This window comes from Gracilinanus agilis, chromosome 1 (assembly GCF_016433145.1).
Source record: "Gracilinanus agilis isolate LMUSP501 chromosome 1, AgileGrace, whole genome shotgun sequence".
Taxonomy (NCBI): domain Eukaryota; kingdom Metazoa; phylum Chordata; class Mammalia; order Didelphimorphia; family Didelphidae; genus Gracilinanus; species Gracilinanus agilis.
Window position 1 is genome coordinate 78,678,460 of NC_058130.1, and position 12,190 is coordinate 78,690,649.

Sequence of the window (12,190 nt, forward strand, 5' to 3'; positions counted from 1 at the left end):
GATAAAATTTCTGAGTCTCACAAATAACATTTTTTCCATATAGGAATATAGGTAATTTGATCTTATTGAAGCCCTTAAAGAAGAACTTTTAATTTTTTTCTTTCCCCTCTTTCTTATTTATATTTTCATGTTTCTCTTGGATTTTGTGGTTGGATATCAAACTTTCCATTTAGTCCTGGTCTTTTCTGTGCAAATACTTACAAATCTTCTATCTTGTTTAATGACCATACTTTACCCTGTAAGTATATTGTCAGTTTTGATGGGTAGGTGTTCCTTTGTTGTAGACCCAATTCTCTTGCCTTTCTGAGTATCATATTCCAAGCCTTGTGGTCTTGTAGTGTGGAGCCTGCCAGATCCTGTGTAATCCTGATTAGTGTTCCTTGATATCTGGATTGTCTCTTTCAGGCTTCTTGTAATATTTTCTCCTCAACTTGGAAGCTTCGAATTTGGCTATTACATTCCTGGGGGTTGTCTTTTGAGGATTTAGTGTAGAGGGTATTCAATGGGCTCTTTCAAAGTCTATTTTGCCCTCTTCTTCAAGGACATCAGGGCAATTTTCTTAGATAATTTCTTATAGAACAATATTTAGATTTCTATTTGTCCCTGATTTTTCAGGAAGACCAATGATTCTAAAGTTGTCTCTTCTGGATCTGTTTTCTTGATCTGTCATCTTCTCATTGAGATATTTCATGTTCACTTCTATTTTGTCTGTCTTTTGCCTTTGCTTTATTAATCCTTGCTGTCTTGTGAGATCATTGGCTTCCACTTGCCCAATTCTAGCCTTTAAAGACTGGTTTTCAGCTATAATCTTTTGGTTTTCCTTTTCAGTATGTACTATTTGGCTTTTCATGGCTTCCAGCTGGGACATTTCTGGTCTTCAATTTTCTCATCATTTTATTTGATTTCTGAACCTCAATTTCCAGTTCCGAAATTCTGCCTTTTATTTTGTTTTCTTTTTGAACTATTTCCTACTTTTCTTGCCAAATCTGTTCCACCTTTCTCATGATCTCATATTGTAACTCTTCAAGAGCTTGTGATAAGTTTTCCTTTTGGGGGGAGGGTTTAGATGTGTTTACTTTATTGTCCTCCTCTGCTGTCTGTTCTGTGGTCTGGATTTTTTCTATGTAAATATTATCTAGAGTTAATGCTTTTTTCTTGTTTCTTTTGTTGGTTGGTTTTTCTTGAGCATTGCTAGCCATTACTCTGCTGTTTCTTGCTTCCCTCAGAAGTCTGGGGGAAGAGGACAGGCTATCTGTATATGGAGCTACTGAGAGGTTTTTGCCTGAGGCTACTTTTTGAGTCTGCACCAGTTTCTGCTGTATGCCTCCCTAGCCCCACTCCCATCTCCAAGCCCAAGTGCGCACTCTTCAGCCTCCTGGGGTTTCAGGTCTAACTGCAATCAGGGCTGCTCTTGATCTGCTGCCAGAGGTTTTTCTCTCCTGCTTTAATTCTAGGATGCCAGCTATGAATCCCTCCCCATAAGTAGGGGTGGGAGGGTTTGATCAGCTTGAGTTTTGGTGGGAGCAAATTTACCCCCTTAGAGCATGGAAATGCCCAAATCCCATGTACCCTTGATGCTGCACCCTATTGTGGAGTCCCTTTACTCATCTGAATTTGGCCTTTTTGTTCTTTTGAGTTATCGTACAGGTTGGTGGTGGGTAGGGTAAAAGTTCTGCAACTACTTTGCAGCCATCTTAACTCAGAAGTCTCTCCCAAGTATTCCTGATGAAAAGACCAGACCTAAACAGACAATTTGAAGTCCAAACCCAAGGCCAAAGAGAAAATTAAAAATGTAAATAAGAAAGAGAAAATTTAAGGGACTCAATAAGGTCAAACTTAATTTTCCTTTGTGGAAAGAGGATATTTGTCATTCTTAAAAATTCTTGTTAGTAGTAGAGCAGTTGGAAGGTGAATACATAGATAGAGGGTGAGGAAGTAAGCAGTTTAGAATCATATGATATACAAAACATAATTAGTGGGTGAAAAAGATGATTGCATTGAGAGAAAAGGTAAAAGAGAAATGGAATGGGGTAAATTTTCTCGCCTCAAAATGAATACAAAAACTTTTACAGTGGAGGAGACACTGAGGATGGTGATGAACAATGCCTGAACTTCACTCTCACCATAACTGGCTTAAAGATGGAATAACAAGCATACTCATTAGAGTATAGACTCCTATCTTACCCTATAGAGAAGTAGGAGGGGAATGAGACAAGGGGAAGGGAGATGGTAATAGGAAGGAAGAGGAAGTGGGGCAGTGATAAAAAGCAAAACACTGGTGAGGAGGGACTGAGTGAATGGAAAAACAGCCTGGTCAAAAGAGGAAAATAAGATGGAGGGAAATACATAGTTGGTAATCATAACTGAATGTGAATGGAAAGAACTCACCTATCAAATGTAAGTGGATAGCAGAGTGGATTAAAAACCAGAATTCTACTATATGTTGTTTACAAGAAATACATTTGTGGCAAGATGACATGCACAGAGTAAAGGTAAGGGGCTAGAACAGAATTTATTGTGTATCATCTAAAGTAAAAAAAAAGCAGAAGTAGCAATCATGTTCTCAGACAAAGCTATAGCAAAAATAGATCTGATTAAAAGAGATAAGGAAAGAAATTACATCTTGTTAAAAGGTACTATAAACAATGAAGTAGTAACTTTAGCAAACCTATATGGACCAAATGCTATAGCTTTGAAAAATTTAAAGGAGAAATTACATGAGCTTCATAGGGAAATAGACAGTAAAACTATATTAAAAAAACAAATGTGTAACCTCAACTTCCCCCTTTCAGATCTAGATAAATCAAACCAAAAAATAAATAAGAAAGAATTAAAGGAAGTGAATGAATTTAGAAAAGTTAGAACTAGTAGATTTCTGGAGAGAATTTGATGAAAATAGAAAGAAATATGCCTTACTTTCAGGAGTATATGGCTTCTACACAAAAGTCAACCATGTATTAATGAATAAAAACTTCACAGTGAAATGGAGAAAAGCAGAAAAAATACATCCTTTTCAGCTCCTAAAAACCCTCATTTAAAGGATTTGGAAATCCTAAAAATTAAAAGAGAAATTAATAAAGTATAAAGAGAATCATTGAACTAATGAATAAGATTAGGATTTGGTTCTATAAAAATAAAATAGACAGAACATTGGTTAATTTGGTTTTTTAAAAGGAAAGAAGAAAAAAATTCATATTAAAAATGAAAGAGGTAAACTCCCCACCAATGACGAGGAAAATAAAGGAATGATTAGAGCTATTTTGCCCAATTATATGCCAATAAATCTGATAATCTAAGTGAAATTGATAAGTATTAACAAAAATAAAAATTGCCTAGATTAACAAAAGAAGAAATGGAATCTTTAAATAATCCCATATCAGAAAAATAATTTGAACAAATCATCAATAACTCCCTAAGAAAAAATCCCCAGGACTAGCTGGGTTAACAAGTGAATTCTATGAAACTTTTAAAGAACAATGAATCCCAATTACTACAAAAACTATTTGGGAAAATAGGAAGAAGGAATCCTATCAACTTTTTATGACACAAATATGATACTGTTACCTAATCCAGGAAGAAAAAAAAGAGAGCCACTCCCTTCCCTTTATCTTTATCCATTTTGGTATAAGTCTGGAGGGGGGAAAGTAGGGACCTCTATCTCTGTGGTGGTGGGGCACTGCATACAGTCTGGGGCATGGGGTATGGCACATCATTTCTAAAAAGTTCTAAAAAGTTTGCCATCACTATTCCAAGATAAGGTTAAAATAAATATGTGATTTAGATATAAATAGAATACCATAACTAAATTAGGAGAACATAGAATTGTTAATCTGGCAGATCTTTTGTGAAGTAAAGAATTTATGACCTAAGAAGAGATAGAAAGTATTATAATATTTAAAATAAATAATTTTATTATATTAAATTAAAAAGCTTTTGTACAAACAAAACTAATGTAACCAAGATTAGAAGAGAAACAATATACTGGGAAAAATTTTTAACAAATGTCTCCAATAAATGTCTAATTTCCCAGATTTATACAGAACTAAGTCAAATTTCTTGGAATACCAACAATCCCCCCAATTGACAAATGGTTAAAGGATGTGAACAACCAATTTTCAAATGAAGAAATCAAAGCCATCAATAATGTTATGAAAAAATGTTCTAAATCCCTCTTGATTAGAGAAATGCAAATTTAAAAAATGCTGAGGTACCACCTCACACCAATCAGATTGGCCAATATGGCAGTAAAGTACTGAATATTGGAGGGGATGTTGCAAAATTGAGACATTAATGCATTGTAGGGGGAGTTGAACTAATCCAACCATTCTCTAGAGCAATTTGGAACTATGCTCAAAGGGTTATAAATCTGTACATTCCCCTAGATCTGGTAATACCACTACTGGGTCTGTATCCCAGAAAGATAATAAAAACAGCAAAAGGACCTAATTGTACAAAATTATTTATAGTAGTGATTTTTGTAGTGGCAAAGAATTGGAAACTGAAGGATGTCCATCAATTGGAGAATGGCTGAACAAATGTGGTACATGTTGGTGATGGAATACTATTTTGATATAAGAAATGATAAGCAAGATCATTTTAGAAAAAACTGGAAAGATCTGCTGGAACTGATGCAGAGTGAAATAAGCATATCTGGGAGAATATTATACATAATAACAGCTATATTTTATTATAATTATCTATGAAAACTTGGCTACTCTCAGCAATGCAGTGAAAAGGGACAATCCTGAAGGGCTAATGAAGGGGAATGTTTTCTACTTCCAGAGAAAGAACTGTTTGAGTCATCTTTTACATCAGTGTATTTATGATTTTATTTTGGGTTTTTGTTATGTGTTAGTTTGGTTTTACAATAACCAATATGGAAGTATGTTTTGCATCACTATAAAAATTAAAGTAAAAAACGTACCAAAAAACAAAGTTAAATGTGATGCCCATAGCCTTCTTTGAATGATACGAGTGGTCACATGTTGGAAATCCTGTTGGACTTTAAACGTCAAGAAAGCCTGAGCTCAAATGCAGCCTCAGACATTTACTAGGTAAATGACTCTGGGAAAGAAATTTTAATTTCTTTTAACCTGTGTCATAGTCTGTTAGTTGGTGGTAATAATAGCATTTGCCTCTAAGGGTTGTTGTGAAGATCAGATGAGATAATATATTTAAGCACTTTGCAAACCTTAAAGAGCTATTAATATTATTAATAAATGTTTCAGATTTTATAGTCTGGGGGCAAGGAAAAACATTTAACTCTGATAGAAGGCAGACTATGAAAAGTGAAAAGGATCATCAAATTCTTATTAGAAAATGGGAGAGGGAGAAATTACTTTCAGGTGAAAGACATCATGCATATGAATTCAATTTAAACAATCTCAGGGTCAGAAGAAACCTCAGAAGCCATAAAGACCAATGAAAGTCTGGATAACTACTTGTTGGGGATGTTATCAGAGAAGATTGAGCTAGTTAGCCTTCGAGACCCTGTCCAAGTCTGAGATTTTTTTTTTCATTTGTACAAGATTATACAGGTTGACCAAATGGCCAAGCACACACTAAACTAAGGATTCTAACCCCTTATATGTGGCTTTTTTTCTCACTAAACTATTCCCATATTTATCAGCTGGGAATGATTTGAGGAGTTATACATCCCAGTGGTGTTCACATTTTAACAGAAAACTGGTAGATATAGTAAAACCACTAAAACTGACAAGAAGAATGCTCTAATGATGGAAATGAATAGCTAGTGAGAGACATTTTTGGAGAGGGACCCTGACTGAGGCGTGAGGTATAGAGAAAAGAACATTGGCTTTGCGATCTGAGGACCTGGATTCAAATCCTTTGTCAATGATTCCTCATATGATTTTGGGCAATCACTTGACTTCCTGAGAACTCATTTTATTCATACGTAAAATAAAAAAGTTTGACTACTTGGCCTTTCAGACACATTTGAGCTCTAGATCTCTAATATCACGGTGCTAAATTATATGAAGTAGAAGTTGTAAAATATCTTCAGCAACTATATCATTGCTGATAGGATAAAATACAAATTCAGAGTGACATTTAGTTCACCACTATTCTCTTCTAAACTATCCCTCCTTTCTCAGAAATAATCTCCTTCCAACTACCTTCCTGGCCTTTTTCACAATAACTTTTATCATGGTTTTTACATTCTAGGCAAACTAGACTTTTCATTTGTTCCTCAGTCTCACTGGGGCCTTTCCAATAGTTGTGCACTTATGCATGAATCTCTCATGATGAGAATGATTTTCTCCTATTATACTATTGAAATTCTCTCCCTCAAAGACGAAGCTCAGGAATTACATCCTCAATGAAGTTTTTTTGAACCCTACAAGTGAGGGTAACTTTCCATTCTCAAAGTTCTTAGAATACTGCTTAGATCTGTCCTGGGTTCCCAAAAACCTTTCCTCTCTATTAGACTGTAATATCCTTAAGATTCTAGTTCATATACACACGTATACATGCATATATATGTCACACACAAACATATATACATATATTTATCACTAATACATATTGAATAGACTAATTGCAATGGGTTCTCAACACTGATCCAATTCTTTAGACTCTCCACTTTGTGTAGGAGTTCATTCCATCATCCTGAAGTTAACTTTTCTTCAGGAAGACAAATACAAATGTATGTGTGTATGTATGTATGTGTGTTTCCTGATGGAGAAGCTACATGGTGAAGAAAACTGTTGATACATTACACTGATGAGGAATCAGTCATAACTCTCACCCTTCTCCCCAGCAGCTCTTCAGTTTTTCCTGAAAGGAATTATTGGGAAACTTGGCAGCAAATTTTCTTCCAACCACACCAACTGTGCTGCTACATCTTAAAGATGAATCAGCTCAGACAGGAACTATATGCTACAGGTTTTCTTCAAGCATCTGTTACATTTAAATGACTGAAACTTGGAAGGTTCTCCATAATGAGCACTTCTGCTAAATTCTACTTGATTCATACTATGGTCCTTATAATAGCTTTATGCCTTCTTTCTCTTGTAATAATATTCTATTCTGTTCTATCTACTTTTAAAGTAGCTGCATAGTCTAAGTGCTGCCTTTTTCAGGAAGTTTTCCTAGACTAAATGGTTTGAGGAAGTATTGTCACTGTTATGTGATTCAGTTCACTCAAGAATTAGTTCGTGTCTGAATAAGGCACCAAGCTAGGTGCAGTGGACACTAACTAAAATATAGAATAGTATGTATCCTCATGATTATGGTAAGGATAGATTACAAAGGATGAGTATTAGTGTGGTGTGGTAGCATCAGGAATGCTAAAGTTCAGAATTATTAGGAAGTGATGAGGGAAATTATGAGCAACAAAGGCATTTTGAAAGATGTTTTGGGCAGGAAAAAGGAGAATCAGAGAAAGGGTAGATCTTCTACTTGGGATAAAAAAGGATGATAATAACTGACAACAGAAAAAAGCAGAGTGGCTGAATTTTTATTCCTTACCCAGAGAGAATGACCCTTGCACTGGCAACGAAGTAACAAAAATGGCTCCCAGGGGGATTTCTTTCTGGATATGGGTTTGACTAGATAAACACTGAGGTCCCTTATAATCCTTAGATTCTTTGCTTCTACTTCAGGGAAAATCATGTACACAGAAAAATAGATATGATGTATGCAACATAAATTCGAAACATCTCAGTGTGGAAGAGAGTGTTAATAACTTCAGGAAGGGATTGGGAAAAGTTTCATGTTGGACTTGATGCTCAAATTGGACTTTGGATAGAATAAGAGATTCCAGGAGCTAGAGGTAAGAGAGAGGATTCCAGTAATGGGACACAGCATGTGCAAAAGCATGAAATGTCACATATAGGGAAGAGTAAACAGTTCAGCATGTTATAGGGAGTGATGCAAAATCAGTCCAGAAAGAGAGAATAGAATCAATCTGTGATGAGTTTTAAGTGATAACCCAAGGAAACTTAATTTTATGCTGACAGCATAGAGAGCTACTAGAGATTTTTGAATAGGGAAATGTTGTGGACAGAATTTTCCTCAGGAAATAATGATTAAGCATCTCTGTTGGGAGATAGAGTGCAGTGGGGAAAGGTAGATAGGCTCTAGAAATATTCAGAGAAAGAAATGGTGTTACTTTGAACTAGATTTTGGCAATGTGATTGGCGAGAAGAGATACAAGAAATGTTGTGGAGGTTTAGAATTGATAGAGATTTTCTTTATATCTAATCTTCTGTAACTGATAGTGATTTATTCAAAACCTGCAATTATCTATATATTGGCTTATTTGTTCATTCTTAGGATGAGGAGTAGTTCACATTTATTTAGCACTTTAAAGTTTGCAAAACACTTAACATACATTATCTCACTTAATCTTCCCAACAACCTATAAGATCAGCACTATTGTAATTCCCATTTTATAAGAAACTGAATGTCATAGAATTTAAATGACATATCCGTGGTTCTACCCATGATATGAGCCAGTTTTGAATTTAGGCATTCTTGATTTTAAAGCCTGTGCTCTAGTTAATATTCTGTGCAACCTCACTAGTAGTATGGGAGAATGAAATACTACAGTATGCTATGAAAGGATATTTCTTGTTGTCCTTCGATAGATGACAGAAACAGCTTTGTCATCTCCTTTATTTGTCTTTCCGAGGAGGAACAATGAGTCATCATTCCATTTAGCTACAAGTTTCTTATGGCTTCTACTTTCATTTAAACTGAAATTTTCAATATCCTCCTGGTCTAGTTCTTCCAGTAGTATGTTGATGTGGTCACATTGATTGCTTTAACCATCAGCTACCTTAGACCTATATCAAGACAGCCCACAACACTATACCCAAAAGCCTATGGAATAGCAGCACCCCTCAGATCATGAGTCTTGCTTCCAGACTGACCCCATAGATATCATCCAAAGGGGATGGGGAAATGGCATGCACAGTTGTCTATTACAGTGCTGTGGCCCCCACTTCTCAGTAGCCATAGTTACTAAAGGAATGAAAGAAAATGGAATAAAAAGTGCTCATGACCCTTTGCATTGTCAAAAGACATGTATATAGTTAACAAAGAAGTGTATTTCCATTCATTCATTTACCCAAAATAATGATATTAAAAGATTTCATTTATACTGTGCTTTAGGATTTTCCTTTGTTGCGTGGATTGCCATGATCAAAGGATTTATCAGTGAGTGACTAGTTCCTGCTAATAAGTCTCATCATAAATAGGCTGGTCCTCAAAGAGCAGACACCATCTGTTATCAGAATCTATCTGAAGCCTTTCCAGCTTTGTAAAACCTTCCATAAGAAGACATATCCTTTGAGAAGTCAGGGGTCACCTCTACATCAAGATGAAATAAGTATAGGAACAGAATTCTAAATGGTTCTAAAAATGGATAGAATGTGACACTTCCTTGTAGGGTCTGTCTCCTATTATAAGAACTTGAATTTAATAATGAATTGATTTTCAAATAACCTTGGTCAAGGTGACAACATTCAGAGTTCACATGACACACGTCATACCAATTAATAAGTTGTTCAGTATTGGACTTAGAAGGCATCTAATCACAAAGATCATCTAATCTATCTTCTTATTTTATATTTTCTATGGAAATAAATCTAGAGATAGAATGACTTGCCCAAGATCATATAGAGTTAGCTGTTAATGTGAATAAAATTGTGTGTGTGTGTGTGTGTGTGTGTGTGTGTGTGTGTGTGTGTGTGTGTGTGTAGGAAGATAGAGAGAGGGAAGGAGGGAAGGGGAAGATAGAGGCATGGAGAGAGGAAGGGAGAGATCATTCTTAACTCAAAAAAATTTGAAGTTTTACCCATCATAGCTTCTCTAACCCAGAGTATCTTTAATCTGATACCAGAGTATATTTTATATATCACTGTTACTGTTAGGTTATGTCCTACCCTTTGTGACCCTGTCTGGGGCAAAGATACTGGAATGGTTTACCATTTCCTTTTCCAACTCATTTTATGGATAAAGAAACTGAACCAAACAGGATTAAGTGATTGCCTAAGTTCACATAACCAATGCATGTTTGAAGCTAGATTTGAACTCAGGTCTTCCTTACTCCAGTCCTGGTCCTCTATTCATTGCATCACTTAGCTACCCTACATTATGTTATTTGTAGGGCAATATTTCAAACTGGTACATCTATTGAAAATATATTCTCTTTATTCTCACTCTTCCTATATGCAAGGGAGGCAAGCTGCTAAGCTCTAGTCAAGCCTTGGAGATCTTCCCTGTTCCAGATATGGTCCTGAACTATTGCCCTGTACTAACTGTCAATTGTCCCATAATTATTTGTGATCAAGTGGGTCTAAAGGTGTTTGCTTCCCTAAAGGTCATGCATAGTGCCCTCAAGTTTTGTCTTGTTAAACTTAATCCAGCTTAATTCTGGTCTGCTAAATTAATCTTTTCGTCACCATTATGCCATCTAAGTGCTTTTTATAGGCAAACATAACATATTTGTTTATGTTGTATTATTTTTTGATTTTGATTTTTGTATTTGATTATGATATATACCTAGAAATTGTATTTTTTATTTTAAGGCAAAATTTATTGAATATAGAATAATAAATGATGTTATTTTATTCAAATCAAAGAGCTAAAACCCAGAACAATATTGTAATTAACAAAATATTTACTTTAAATATGTAAACTTAAGAGTTGCATGATAAGAGCCAAGATATCAGAGTAAAGGACTCTCCATTCTTTCCAACCCTATAAATACCCAAAGGCACACGCGCACACACAGTCACCTCAAAACAAAGGGAAGCATAGGAAACAGACATCACTGAGATAAGATATTTTTTGTTGATTGGTTGTGTCTTATCCTTCATGATCCCAATTTGGGTTACTGTAGTTGTTTGCCATTTCCTTTTCCAAATAATTTTATAGTTGAAGAAACTGAGGTAAACAGGGAGTGACTTGCCTAGGTTTATATAGGTAGTGAGTGTTGGGCCTGCCTTACACTCTGCTGATCCTCCAGAGGGAATGAACCTGCAGAACAGGGATGAGCCCAGCTTGAGTCCCTCAACACAGGTATAGAAAGTATAGAATGTGGAAAGGGCAGGTACCTATAAACTCCCATGTGGCAGCAGAACATATGAAGCAGCAAAGCAGCTGAATATGAGGTATGGCCCATTCTAAGACATTTGGAAGAGGCAGTAAAGGCAGATCAGAAGGCAAAACAGATAGGAGACTAATGCACTTTCACAGGACCCGAGTCTGTGAAGTGGCAGAGAACCTGAGGTAGCAGAGCCTACAGCAGGGGATCTACCCAACCCAAGACACTTAGTAGGGACAGCAAAGCAGCAGAGCAGGGATCAGCCTAGACCATGAAACAACAGGGAAACAGTAACATGCATGATCTTAAGTGGGGTGAAACTGCCTCACAGAATTCCACAGTACCCTCCAGAACTACAGGAAAGGGGACAGTTGGAGCAGTTAAGAATGTGGGTATAAGAAGCAGGACATCCAGCTGGGCAAAGACACTTTGGGAATCAGGGTGGCTGGGAAAACAGTAGGATTTGCTTCTCTTTTTTGTTAGCTCATCTCTGGCCTCAGGGAGCAGGGTGTTACTTTGCTGTTTACTCCATACAGACTAACCAGGCTGTGTGTACTGGATAAATACCTCACTTGCAGTATCTCAGTTAATCTCTAATCAATATAGATCTACAATCAAGATTACCTTCACCATCTTAAAATTGATAACATTAGATTAAGAGAAAGTTAGTTTGTGAGGGAGTTAGAATTATAAGTTATTCAAAGGCATTCCCCTCTGGGGTTTGCTATATCTAACAAGTTTCCTGAAGATAATAGGTAGCTTTCCTTACCCTCAATCCAAGAATTTCCACTCCTTTCCTATATTTCCCAAAATTAATAAATCTCTTCCCTTGTTAAGTTTTGGACCAGTGAGAAGTTATATTTTTAAGCTTTACCAACCAATTTCATACATTACCTAGGCCAGATCTTCCTCCAGGCAGGCACTGAGCATAGCTGTTATTCAGAGGGCAAGAATTCGCTTTTGAAGACATCCTGAACCTTTATCTACCTTAGGCTTTAGGGAATAATCTTCTAACAGTTAAAGTTGCTAATCTCTCTGGGATTATTTCCTAACTGTCAACCAATTTAGCCCTGGGATATCCTAGTCAATATAGCCTCCATTTCTTGATCTACAAGGGTT